Source organism: Oryctolagus cuniculus, chromosome 6, assembly GCF_964237555.1.
Source record: "Oryctolagus cuniculus chromosome 6, mOryCun1.1, whole genome shotgun sequence".
Classification (NCBI taxonomy): domain Eukaryota; kingdom Metazoa; phylum Chordata; class Mammalia; order Lagomorpha; family Leporidae; genus Oryctolagus; species Oryctolagus cuniculus.
In genome coordinates this window covers 156,573,937-156,587,436 of record NC_091437.1, presented here as the reverse complement: position 1 = coordinate 156,587,436, position 13,500 = coordinate 156,573,937, and the positions used below count along the sequence as shown (strand labels likewise).

Here is a 13,500-nt window from a genome sequence, read left to right as displayed (position 1 = left end):
CCAGTAAGGAAGAATTTTGTCAACGATCTATTCAAAGAAAATTCACAGTTGACCTCAAAGTGGCAGAATCTCAGAATATGTGTTGTTCCTGCTCTTTTTTTAAACTTTTATTTAATAAATATAAATTTTCAAAGTACAACTTTTGGATTACAGTGGCTTTCCCCACCCCCCATTACTTCCCTCCCACCTGCAACCATCCCATCTCCCGCTCCCTCTCCCATTCCATTCACATCAAGATTCATTTTCAATTATCTTTATATACAGAAGATCAATTTAGTATATATTAAGTAAAGATTTCAACAGTTTGCACCCACACAGAAACACAAAGTGTAAAATACTGTTTGAGTACTAGTTATAGCATTAAATCACAATGTACAGCACATTAAGGACAGAGATCCTACATGAGGAGTAAGTGCACAGCGACTCCTGTTGTCAACTTAACAATTTGACATTCTTGTTTATGGCATCAGTAATCACCCTAGGCTCTTGCCATGAGTTGCCTAGGCTATGGAAGCCTTTTGAGTATGCCAACTCTGATCTTATTTAGACAAGGTCATAGTCAAAGTGGAAGTTCTCTCCTCCCTTCAGAGAAAGGTACCTCCTTCTTTGATGGCCCATTCTTTCTACTGGGATCTCACTTACAGAGATTTTTCATTTAGTTTAGGTTTTTTTTTTTTTTTTTTTCCCCAGAGTGTCTTGGCTTTCCATGCCTAAAATACTCTCCTGGGCTCTTCAGCCAGATCCAAATGCCTTAAGGGCTGATTCTGAGGCCAGAGTGCTGTTTAGGACATCTGCCATTCTATGAGTCTGCTGTATATCCCATTTCCCATGTTGGATTGTTCTCTCCTTTTTAATTCTATCAGTTATTATTAGCAGACACTAGTCTTGTTTATGTGATCCCTTGGACTATTAATCCTATCATTATGATCAGTTGTGAAGTGAAACTGATTACTTTGACTAGTGAGATGGCATTGGTACATGCCACCTTGATAGGATTGAATTGGAATCCCCTGGCATGTTGCTAACTCTACCATTTGGGGCAAGTCCAATTGAGCATATCTCAAAATGTACATCTCCTCCCTCTCTTATTCCCACTCTTATATTTAACAGGGATCTTATAATTATCCTCCCCAGTATATAATACTCTACTCTTGCATGTCCAGTAGAACTTCCTGTGATGTTGGAAATTTTCTGTATCTGCATTATCCAAAGGCTATAAACCACTTGTGACTATTGAGCAGCAAATGAAAGCAAGTGAAATGTGGACAATGTGATTAAGGAGCTAATTTTTTATTTCCATTAATTTAAAATTTAATAGCAAAATATGGCCAATGGCTCCATATTAGATGGTGCATCCTTGTATTCTAGACTTTTCCACACAACTTAATTAATTAGATATGGTTACGAGTATCAATAACCACTTCCTTCTCACTTAAGAAAAAAGACAGGGGTAATTTATTTTAAAATTGTAAGGATAAGTAAAAAAATTCTTAGAAAAGTAATTCAGAGCCCTGGAAGGGCCCAGAACCAATAAATAGAGCCGCTAAATTTCCACAGAGCTTCCTTTCCATCCTTGAATCCTTCTCTATGTCTGCTATATTCTCTCCTTCTCTACAAGTTAATTTTCTCTGCTATGTACGCCATATGGTAGAAAATGGCTGCCACAAACCCTCAGAAGTTTACACCTGCTTTGATCTGCATAGGAGTCCAGAGTGTAAAAGCTTTTTTGGGGAGACCACAAAATAACATATATTCAAAGTCTCAAAGAGTTCATAGTGTAGAGGTAAAATCCAAAACTACAGGAGTTGAAATATTGTTAGATAGGCTTTGGCTAGGTGTCTTTCCCAAGATCAATCATGAGAGACAGCATCGCACAACAGAACAGCAGCTGTTGGGAGCACTTCTCTGTGCGGTGGGTAATTTCCAGAGAGGAATGGAAGTGCTAATATAGTCTTCCATTCTCTAAAGTTTTTACTCAGTATCCCTGCTCTTCCAATCACACATCAGCAGTATCCTGTCCTCCTTAATCTCTGCAGCTCCAGAGACTGCTGACTCACCCTCCACCCCCTTCCTGTGAAGCACTCTCTTCCTTTAATTGCTCTATGGAGCTCTTGATTTTCTTTCTTGTCTTTCAGGTTTCTGTGTGTCCTTCACAGCTCCTTCTTCCTCTTCCTAAATACTTGAGTATCGGCCTTCTCCAAAGGCCTTTTCTTGACTCCTTTTTTTGGTTCATCTATTGATCCTCTTTGGTAATTCATCATGACTTCAACCTTTGCTTCATGATTGTTCTCACATCAATATCTCCAAAGACCATGTTCTCTTCTAAGCTTCACATACCTGACACCAGCATTCTCCTGGGTGTCTTCACTGGCATATCCCATAGCTGTCAATGGCTCAGTCCATTTATGAACTCTCATTGCCCCCCAAAAATGCCTCTCTTTCTCTATGACATATCCATCCACATTAACCATGACACTGATTCCTGTGATGCCATTTCTACTACATATGTACTAGCTGAACCTTTGCTTCCTTTACTAAGACTGTATGGTCTAAAGCATTCCACAAAATAATTTTCTATATGGTACTAACCAGTTTCTAACCATGTGAACTGGTCTAGTAACCTGGAATCATGTCACCCTAAAATTATTCTTGAAAAAGGAACTGTATTTTCCTTTTCCCAATTTTTCTTATGAGCTGTGAAATAGGAAACTCTAAATATATTGTTTGATGGAAATGTGTGGAACATAAAGCCAAACCTACCATTTCTCTTGATTGTCCTTGTCGCTTTGTATCTCACGTGAGGCAAGGATCCATTGGTCCTTATTTCTCCAGAGAGTAGGATTCTTGGGTTATAGATCGTTACAAACTCATTGCCTTTGGGTGGGGTAAGAGTATGTCTCCTTCTTTTCCTCCATGGGACTCACCCATGCAGGCTACTGCCCTCCTCAGCAGGAGCCCATAATGCTGTGAACCCCACAGGAGCCAACCTGCTCTGCCTCTGGCCAGGAAACTGTGGCTACTGCAGAAAAAAGGAAAAGGAAACCCATGTTTACTCCTTTACAACAAAGCCTCTGTTCCCTTGCCAGTAATAAAGAGTCTGTTTCCATACCTGTTTCTCAACTGGTTCATTTGAGAGGTAAGGTTATAACTAACCCAAAACTCAAAACCACAGCAGGGACTATTACTCTATCAGGATCATCTTCTCAGTGCCTGATCTTGATGTTATACTAATGCCCCTCGTCTGCAACTGCCCATCAAACACAAGCCAGTCTCATTGCAGCCCAACACTACCCAGGTGCAGCCAGACTATTCAACTGTGTCACTTGCTTCTTCCTTCCTTGTATTGCAACACTTCACCTCAACCAGCAAACACGCTGTGCACTTTTATGCCTTCGACTCTTTGCTGGTCATTTCCCATGTACCCTCTAGATCCAGTCTCCATCCTTCTTTGCTCCAAGAAGCTGAACTTTATTGATTGCATAAATCGGTTAATTACCAATGGGAGGCACTGGAAGGAGATGGCAAGGTAAGAAGCCAGATAGGTCCATGTGTTTATAACTCCATCTCACCCTGATGCATTCACTGAGTCTATGTTCCCTACCTAAGGTCACAGTTCCTATAGGGAAACCCTCTGCTATACTGAAGGTCTGCCAGGTTTCAGAAATTGTGGCTTTCACTTTCGGGCCTTGGGGTGCTTTTCGATCCCTTGCTTGGGTATTTTAACTCTTCATTAAATTATCTTTAATATTCTTTTGAAGTATGACTGTGTTGTGTCAGGACCCTAAATGAAATGCTTCCGTGGCTCCCTTTGATGGAATGCTCTGCTTCCTTTCTGTCTGTATTTGTGAGGCAGCTTAGTAAAACAAAAAGATATTGGGCTAGGCATCAGAAATATCTCTGCTGTATCCAATAGGGTAGCTATTATCTTAGGTGAATGTTGGGCATCTGTAATGTCCCTGGTCTAAAATATACTTTGAGTGTAAATTTTCTCCTACATCAGATTTTGAAGGCAACACTAAGAAAAAGGATTAAGATCGCACTCTCAACGTTTTACATGCTATTTACATATTGATTACACATTAGAATGATATTTGGGGTTTAAGTAGTTAATCAGGATATGTTTTTAAAATTAATTTTAATAGTTTCTATTTTTAAATGCTATATGTGACTCATATTGTATTTCGACCAGAGACTTTCATGCTGGTGCCATTTTTGTTTCTAATTTGCTGAGGTGACTCTGGGCACGTTGTCAAACCATGTTGTGCATGAGTTTCCTCACCACTCAATTAGAAATGATCATTCCTGCCCTAACCCATGGGGGTGTTTTGAGAAACAAATAACATACTGTCTGAACAAGTGTTATTTCAACTGTAAAGAACTCTACAAATGCTGAGGCTATTTCTGTGAAAATCTCACCAACGCCCAATCTGATGCTCAGATGTCCCTCTTTCAGAAGCCTCCTCTAATGCTTCCAGTTGTAACATTTCTTTTAACTTGGCACTTAGAGAATTTTAGTTAATGTGGGTTTTCCCCACTCTGTTTTGTATCAAGTTTAACACCATGGTCTCCTCTAATTGCAAGGAAGGTTCTGAGCGGTGATAGGAGTCCCAAAGCTAAGGATCTTAGGCCTTCCTGTAATAGCTGATGTCACTCAAAAGACAGTCTATGCCGTGTGGGTGGGTTGCCAACTCTCACACTTCGTCTGGCTGCTTGGTTCTCTGCAATCTTTCCAGCAGGTTATTTGTATTTTGTGACATGATGGAAGGCATGAAGGCTCTGAAGAAGACCATCCCTGGATTTGATTCCTACTTCTAATTCCATATTTGATAACCTTAGGCACAACATTTAAACTCTGAATCTACATCCTTCATCTGTCAAAGGTGAAAATCTACATCTCAAGATTGCTGTGAGGAAAGTAAGCAACACGTAGGAATCCCTGGCCTCCACTGGCTAGAACAGCACAGTCTCATGAGAATGGACGGCCGTAGTTGATTCTTGAGCTACTGAATCACCTGGGCTAAATCCTATTTCATAGCAGAAGATACTCTAATTCCACCAACTGTAGTTTTCTTTCTTGTTATTTGTGTTCTTACTCAGATTGGCACCCATGAGCAATACTAATTTGAAATACTCCCATTGAACCTAAGAAAGGCTATCACCCTGTGCTCATTTGCATACCATTAACATTTCCAGAGGCAGTCCAGAAACAGGACATCAATCACCATCACAGCCCGGGCACCTTTGATCCAGGTGAAGAAGCGGAGGAGCAGCCAGGGAGCCACATGGGGGCATTTTATCTCATAAATCTGTGCAGAGAATTTTGACTAAAGAAATTGGAGCAAGAAACTTAATACAGCACAGCTATAAAATGCTGAAGGGAAGACAAGCTCTGCTGCCTTGATACAGCTAAAGGCACATGTCACAAGTGTTAGTAGAATGAAGCAGAAGAAAAATAAAATATGTATTTTCTGAATATGTATTTTGTGAAAAGTGATCCATGCTGAAAATAGCTTATTTTAGGTGGATTTGAGTACAATTCCATGACCAGAAGTCTACATTCTCTGTTTTGCATAAACCACACCCAAAAATATAGGTTGACCATAAAATAGGGGAAATAAATTATAGGTAGTTTCAGAGTAATCTTGATGCAAAACCATTTGAGAATTTCTCTGGTTTTTTTTTCCCTAATCTTTTGAAAACAGATTTTAGTTTTTTGTTTTTTGACAGGCAGAGTGGACAGTGAGAGAGAGAGACAGAGAGAAAGGTCTTCCTTTGCCGTTGGTTCACCCTCCAATGGCCACCGCGGCTGGCGCGCTGCGGCCGGCGCACCGCGCTGATCCGATGGCAGGAGCCAGGAGCCAGGTGCTTTTCCTGGTCTCCCATGGGGTGCAGGGCCCAAGCACCTGGGCCATCCTCCACTGCACTCCCTGGCCACAGCAGAGGGCTGGCCTGGAAGAGGGGCAACCGGGACAGAATCCGGCGCCCCGACCGGGACTAGAACCCGGTGTGCCGGCGCCGCTAGGCGGAGGATTAGCCTAGTGAGCCGCGGCGCCGGCCGAAAACAGATTTTTAGAATGAAATATTTGAGTATTTCCATAGCATTCAATTTATCTTTCATAATAACAAAAGCTTACTTTCTTTTCCCAATCTTATTTGTTGCTTACATGATACTTAATTTGTTTGCAGTGATAACAAATACAACTAATATACACAGATTTAGGGACAAATATTACTGCCTCTTCGTAACTGGTATAGCAGAAATGGTGGGTAGATTATATAAGACCAGTTATCTGCAACTGGTTATGGAGAGCCTCCATCAGTAGAATAAGCTAGTGAATCAGTTAAGTGGGTAGCTATTATAATGTAAGGCAGTTTGGCAGGTTACTTTTGAAAATCCAGAAATTCCAGGTATATCTTTAAAACATACTGAAATTACTCTTGATTAGTAGTTGGAGTCTACGAAGTTAAAACTCAGGCTGAGAACTCTGATTTCAGAGCAAGCAGAAACCTGGCATCAGTGAAATAATCATTTTATCCTCCACTTGTTAAGTATTTCCTATCTTACTAAATAGCACCACCTTTCAAGCTTGAAAGTCAAAGTTACAAAGAGAGAGAAGGAGAGGCAGAGAGAGAGAGGTCTTCCATCCGCTGGTTCACTCCACAGTTGGCCGCAATGGCTGGCACTAGGCTGATCCTAAGCCAGGAGCCAGGAGCCAGGAGCTTTTTCTGAGTCTCCCATACAGGGGACCAAGGACTTTGGCCATCTTCTGTTTTCCCAGGCCACAGCAGAGAGCTGGATCAGAAGTGGAGCAGCCGAGACTCAAACCGGTGCCCATATGGGATGCAGGCACTGCAGGTGGCGGCTTTACCCACTAAGCCACAACACTGGCCCCTCCACTCTCTGCTTCCTGATATCCAGTCTTAACCATGAGCAGTTGGTTCCTTTTCCCTGCCATAGTTCACATTTTTATGCACCTGTTTCACCGTACTCCCTTCTCCATTTCTCTCTTGCACCACTGTCCCAGTCCCTTAACTCCCTGCAATGTTATTTTTCATGCTGCGGTCACAGTGATCCTTCCAAAATCTAAATCCCCTCAGCTCATCTATATAACTTCTATACTGGGTTGAACAGTGCCCACCCTCAAAACAATCATGTCTCCCCAAACCTTAGTGTGGAATCTTGTTTGGAAGCAGAATCTTTGCAGATGTATCCAGGTTAAGCTGAATTGATATTGGATCAGAGTGGGGCCTAATTACTATGGTAATGTCCTTACAAGAAGAAGAGAAAACACAGAGAAACCTAGATACAGGAGGGAGAAACACTCAGGGAGAGTGTCATATGAAGACGGAGGCAGAGACTGAGCAGTACACCTACAAAGCTTGCTGACAGCCACCAGCAGTTGGGAGAGATTCTCCATCAGAAACTCAGAAAGAAACCAACTCTGCCAACACCTTCATGTCAGACTGCTGATCTCTAGAATGGTGAGAGAATAAATTTGTTGTTTCCAGCCACTGGATTTGTTTTGATTTGTTACAGCAGCTCAAGGACACTCATACAACTCTCAATCAGTTTTGCAATGAAATGTAGTCCATTTCTCACCTCTCTCTGCACCTTAAATGTTACCTGGATGGAACTCACAGCGACTAGCCCTTTGTTTTTTGGAAAGTGTTGAACTATACTATATATATAAACTCAATTCTCAGAGAAACCCTATGAGATGGATGATGTTTTTACCTCCATTTATAGGTGTGGAGACTGAAAAACAGAGAAATTAAATAACAGCTAGTAAGTTGCAGAGCTGATACTCAAAACTAGAGAATCTTGCTCCAGAACCATATAGTCTACAATGACACTATGATGTCTCTTTAACATCCAATGCCTTCATTATCAGTGTCTCATCATATACCGTCCTTTCCTCCCTTGAGATAACCTCAGTCCTCACTTCCTTGTTGGAGACACCCTTTTAGTCTCCAGTGACAGGAAACTCAACTCAATTCATCTTGGAAATAAGGAGAGGGTATTGCCTCATATTACTGAACATTAAGGAGCAGGCATGAATTGGCACAACAGGATTGTGATGTGATCAAAGGGAATACACATAAAGACGTGGAGATGAGTCTTTTTTTAATGTAGAGAAAAGATACTGTCCAACACATTCTGAAGCTACCCAGAGAAAGAGGTTCAGTGTCCTGTGGAGGTCCAAGCTTCCAACAAAGGATCCATGAAGATTCCCAGCCCCAGTAATACATCCTGATCTAACTAAGATGGCAGGTTCTTCAGGAAATTTCCTTTCCCTTTCTCACATGGGGTTTTAGTGTCCTGTGGCCTTCTCAACTATTCTGAAAGCCCAAGCTCTGTCCTTACCTGCTCACCAAGTGCAATAAACTGCTAATAACCCCAGAAGGTAATTTTCTGCAAGGTGGGAAATTCTGCTTCCCAGTAACTTTGGACTTGTCTGAGTTCCATTCCTAAGCAGATTTCAGGAACAAATTGGGCCAAGGGCCATTGAATACATCTCATTTATTTCACTTCATTATTCTGAACTCCTCTACGACATTAAATTCCAATCAAAATTACACAAAAGTGTGTTCATTATTCAGTTAGATTAGTGCATTATAGGATGCATACCATGGAACATGCCCCTAGTGAGATGCTAGAGATAACAGTCAGATATTTTTAGGGAAATTTTTCCAGACTAAACTGGAGTCTGTTAAGCTTTGTAATTTCCAACTTAGAACTGCATGTGGTACATATCTTCCCTGTTAGATTGCAAGTTCCTTGGTCCATGGAGGACTTGTGTCCTGCACCACCACCCTGTAATATCTATGAAGGTAAACATTCAGTAGCATTGTATCAAATGAGAAAACCATGTCTGAGTTAAGGAGATTTTCACAAGGCTCCTTCTCGAAATGTGAGTATTATGGACAATATGGAACTTCCCCTCCTTAGACAGTTGAATGCTAGATATTGCAGAGGGTATTCTTGTTAATGTAGGGAGGCCTTTGACTCCTCTTGGCCTATCTGTAAATCACTACTGTGTGTTAATCACCAGCAGGTTCCTATTTTATCTCACACCTCCTTATTCCCCAACAGCTCAAATTACTTAGGTCTACAGGAAATTAAATCAACATATAAAAGAGACAACAGCAATCCCATTTTTACTTCAGTGTTATTCACAATAACCAAGATATGGAATCAACTTAAGTGTCCATTGACACATATATAATGTCAAATATGTAATTATATATGTCTGCTGATTATGATATTTTATGAGAAGGGTTTATCTGATAACTATGCTTCTTGTGAGTAGAAAATTGACACAAGCACATCGTTAAACACTAGGTGATGACTCAACTCATTAACCAGTTGGGTTTTGTATTAGTCAGTTTTTTGTTACTTTCACTACAATGCATTATGAGGAGAGAACATGCATTCCAGTTTATGCTTCGGAGGTCCACAGCCCAAGACTGAGCAGCCACATTATTCTGGTGTCTGACAGAGGCTGACAAAGGTGCAATGTTTGAGGAGCAACCACAGAGCAAGCTGGGACACAGCTTACGCAAGAACCCTGTCATGAGAACTACTGTGCCACAGCGCCCCCTCAGTATCAAAGGCCTCCCAGTAGGCTCACCAACCAGACATCATAATCAGATCCAGTATCTACCCTTAATCCATTAACAAGATTTTACAAAACAAGACTTTAACACACAGGCCTTTGGCAGACACTCAGTTTAGCAGGCTCAGGAGAGGTTTTTAGACACCATATGCTCACATCCAGTGGGGGTAATTTCTGTAGACAGTTTGTGTAGCTGTGGCAGCAAAGGGGCCAAGCCTTCCAGCCTCTGATTGACTTCTATTGGGAAGTGCCGGCCTTGACAGTCTTGTTTTTCGCCACTTGAGAAGCAACAGAAGGAGGATATTTGATTAGGTGCCCTTCGTGACTTCGAGGACTGAGCCTTAGCTTTTTCACTTATGAAATTTTAGTGATTTTAGTAATTCCTACCTCACATGGTTGTTTTGACAGCAAATGGGCTAGCACAAGCAAAACTATTTTTTAACTGTAGACATACTATTGATGTTTTTTTAATCGATGTTATTATTAAGTGTTGTATTTGAAAAGACTATACAGTATTTTGATAATGCTGCAAGCAAAGAGTTACTTATTTGGAATTTAGTCAATCTTTCAACTTCCAAATTAGCTACTCCAATCACTATTAAAATATAACGTTCTTCTCTCTCTCTCTCTTTTGCTTTTTCTTTCTCTCTCTATCTCTCTCTCTCTCAAATAAATAAAACATATGAAAAAGAAAGTGTTTTAAAATATAGTATTTTTGAATAAATGTGAAAAGCTCAGCTCCACAACAAATAAATTCAATATAATTTTTAAATTTCAATGGATGACTATGAAATATGTATCAATGAAGAAAAATGACACCAGATCATAGCCAATGAACTATAAACTAACAATTAACTGTGTTAAAGATGGTGTTCCAATTGCCTTCTGAAACACCTGCTATCTCATAGTTATAATCACATGTCTACCAGCACAGCTTTATATTAATACTTAGAAAGGTCAATAATTTGTTTCATCTATACACAGGCAGCCATAGGTTAGGTAGGTCTCCAAGGTGTCAGATCTTGCAACATTTGCAATAATGAAGCACAGTTGACTGTTCAGAAGTGGACTCATTAGGAAGCTTAAATGTCAAGATCTTCCACTTGCAAGTCGCTTCTGAGGGGAGCTAGAAAGTTACCTGTTATGATTTTCAGTTTTCTTGAAGAGCAATCCCTCACCACGACCACTCATAACTTAAAAAGGTCTCAGGGCTGGTGCCATGGCTCACTAGGCTAATCTTCCGCCTTGTGGCGCCGGCACACCGGGTACTAGTCCCAGTTGGGGGCCCGGATTCTGTTCCGGTTGCCCCTCTTCCAGGCAAGCTCTCTGCTGTGGCCCGGGAGAAGACAGTAGAGGATGGCCCAAGTGCTTGGGCCCTGCACCCCATGGGAGACCAGGATAAGTACCAGGCTCCCGCCATCGGATCAGCGCAGTGCGCCAGCCACAGTGCACCAGCCACGGCAGCCATTGGAGGGTGAACCAACGGCAAAAGAAGACCTTTCTCTCTGTCTCTCTCTCTCACTGTCCACTCTGCCTGTCAAAAAAAAAATTTAAAAAATTTAAAAAAAAGTCTCAGGACCCACAAAACCTGCATCAGGCCACTGCCCCTGCCCCCTTGGGGTGGATGGAATTTCTCTCCCCTGTTACATCATCAGTATCTAAGCTTCCACCTTGTAAATACTGCCTCAGACATAGATGCCAGTTTGAAAATTTATATATTCTTCACAGGTGTCCAGATATTCTTGGAAAAAAATAAAACTTACAATTTAGAGTTTTTTTTTCCACACTACCATTTGCAGATTTCCAAGAGATATGCAATTTTGGTATATTGAATTGCTATTTGAGAGCCGTTATAGTATTTTTCTTGTCCTGCAGAACCAAGTATGGTATGCATTTTAAGGGAGTTTGAAGTTACTGTAATATGTAAGGAATTTATAAGAATTAAGGGAATTGTAGCTGGGAATTACACACAGCTAAAGGCAAGTTTAATCAAGTCTATCTATGGTTTCTAATCTCACTGGAAAAAAAATTACTTCTGAGAGAACCTCAACTGCCTGTAGGTAACTTGGTTTCTACATTGGCAGTAGAGTAAGTACAACTGATTTTTGTTCTAGCATAACACCTTATTAGATGTATAAAGTTGGAAAAGAAAGTAACTTTATGTGTTTCAGCTGTCTGATCTGTTATTAGGAATGATCAAGCCTACCTTTGTTGGATCACTGTGAGACTTATTTGAAATTAGTTCTTGTGGTCTGACTAACTCAGAGACCAACACCATTGTGTACCCCTTCCCTGCATTCCATGTCACTCCAAGTCCTCCAGAATTTGGAGAACCCCTTGTGTTGGAGTATGTCATGTGGCTTGGACATTTCTGTACCTGCATTTCCTACAGGCTATGAGTAACCTTCAGGGCCAGAGTTGTATTTAGCACCCAGGCCCACACTCAGAGCCTGTGGCATGGTTACAGTTTATCCAAAGAAATCAAGTTGAATGGTCAAATAAGATCAAATAAGCATTCTATTTAAGTATGTAACGGAATAGTAGAGAAATGTATAGTATGACATATGCAGATACATAGTCAGGGAGACCTCCAGGGCACCCATCGTTTCTGAAGTCCTGATAATTTCAGGAAGGACTTTTAAAAGTGTTGATGTGGTTATTAAATGCTGTTCTCTTCTCACCTTTGCTATTCTCAAACAATAGAATGGCCTGTTTTCCACTGGCCTTGGAGATGAGTGAAATCCTCTTTTTGGAGGTCAAGGCTCCACTTCTAGACCTTGTGAGCCAGCTTCCCATTTGTTCTGAAGGGCAGGGATCAGCAAGCCACCACTGCCACAGCTGTTAGCTCCAAAACATGTTACTTTCCCTATCTGCCTTGGCAAAACATGGACACTGTGTGGCTAAACAGACACAGAGTCTGGATCCTGGAGGGCTGCAGACAAGATGCAGAAGTCACTGAAAAATGATCTCTGTCCTCCACCTTCAAAATCTTGGAGGAGAGCACCTCACTGACCAAACTCAAATCATATCCAGAGCTGCCAGGATTTAAGAAATTAGAATCATGAGCTCTCTAGCCTCTTCAATTTAGGAAAGGATGGATATTCATGGCTTTTTACTTTTTCAACCACAACACCCAATAAGATGTTCCTTGTACTGGATGATACAGGCCACAAAGATATTTATAAAATAAATAAAATATTCATGAAACAATGCTTTTATAGTCACCAGAGTCTGATGTTTCTTCTTGGATCAATTTTATTTTTTATCTGTTTATCAACTTAATAAACCCTGCACTAGCTGTGGTTGGAAAGGAAAGCAGTGCTTGTCCACAATGCCCACCACGTTCCTTTCACGTCCCATTGTGGCTGGAGCTCAGCTCTCTCTCGTCTTTGGGTAGAGCCATTATCTTATTAGTAATTCTGACTCTTTGAGATCCTGGGCCCCACAAAGAAGCTTCCCAGGAACAAGGCATCTTTTCCTAATCCAAGATGGGAGCCAGGAAATGCTACCACTCTTGATTGTACAGCTTAGTAGTTGGGGAGGTAGAGAACCCATCAAAGAACAAAGAGCCTAGCGCTGTTCTGATGGGCAGGCTGATAGCTTCATTCACACGCAGGGAGACATCTTTGGAAATACTTGGTACACAGCACCATCAGGAGTATGCTGAAGATCACTGGCCTGTGTATGAAAATCACCTAATTTTCAAATCTTCATTTGTAGTTGTCTGATCTCTTGAGAAAATTTCTTCAGTTCTAAGCCAATATGAAAGAAGTTCTAAGCTATGAAAGATGATAACACTCACCTTGTGGTATATCCTTTAAAAATGTATAATATCTCTCTGGACTTACGTTTCTTAGCTGTAAAGTAAGATTTTTGTTTCATT

At 41.0% G+C, this 13,500-nt stretch overlaps 1 protein-coding gene across 4 annotated transcripts in view; it reads left to right on the top strand.

Annotated features, from left to right (window-relative positions):
- Positions 1-13,500, top strand: part of ADCY8 (adenylate cyclase 8) — a 261,395-nt gene that overhangs the window by 64,754 nt on the left and 183,141 nt on the right. The window lies entirely within an intron of this gene.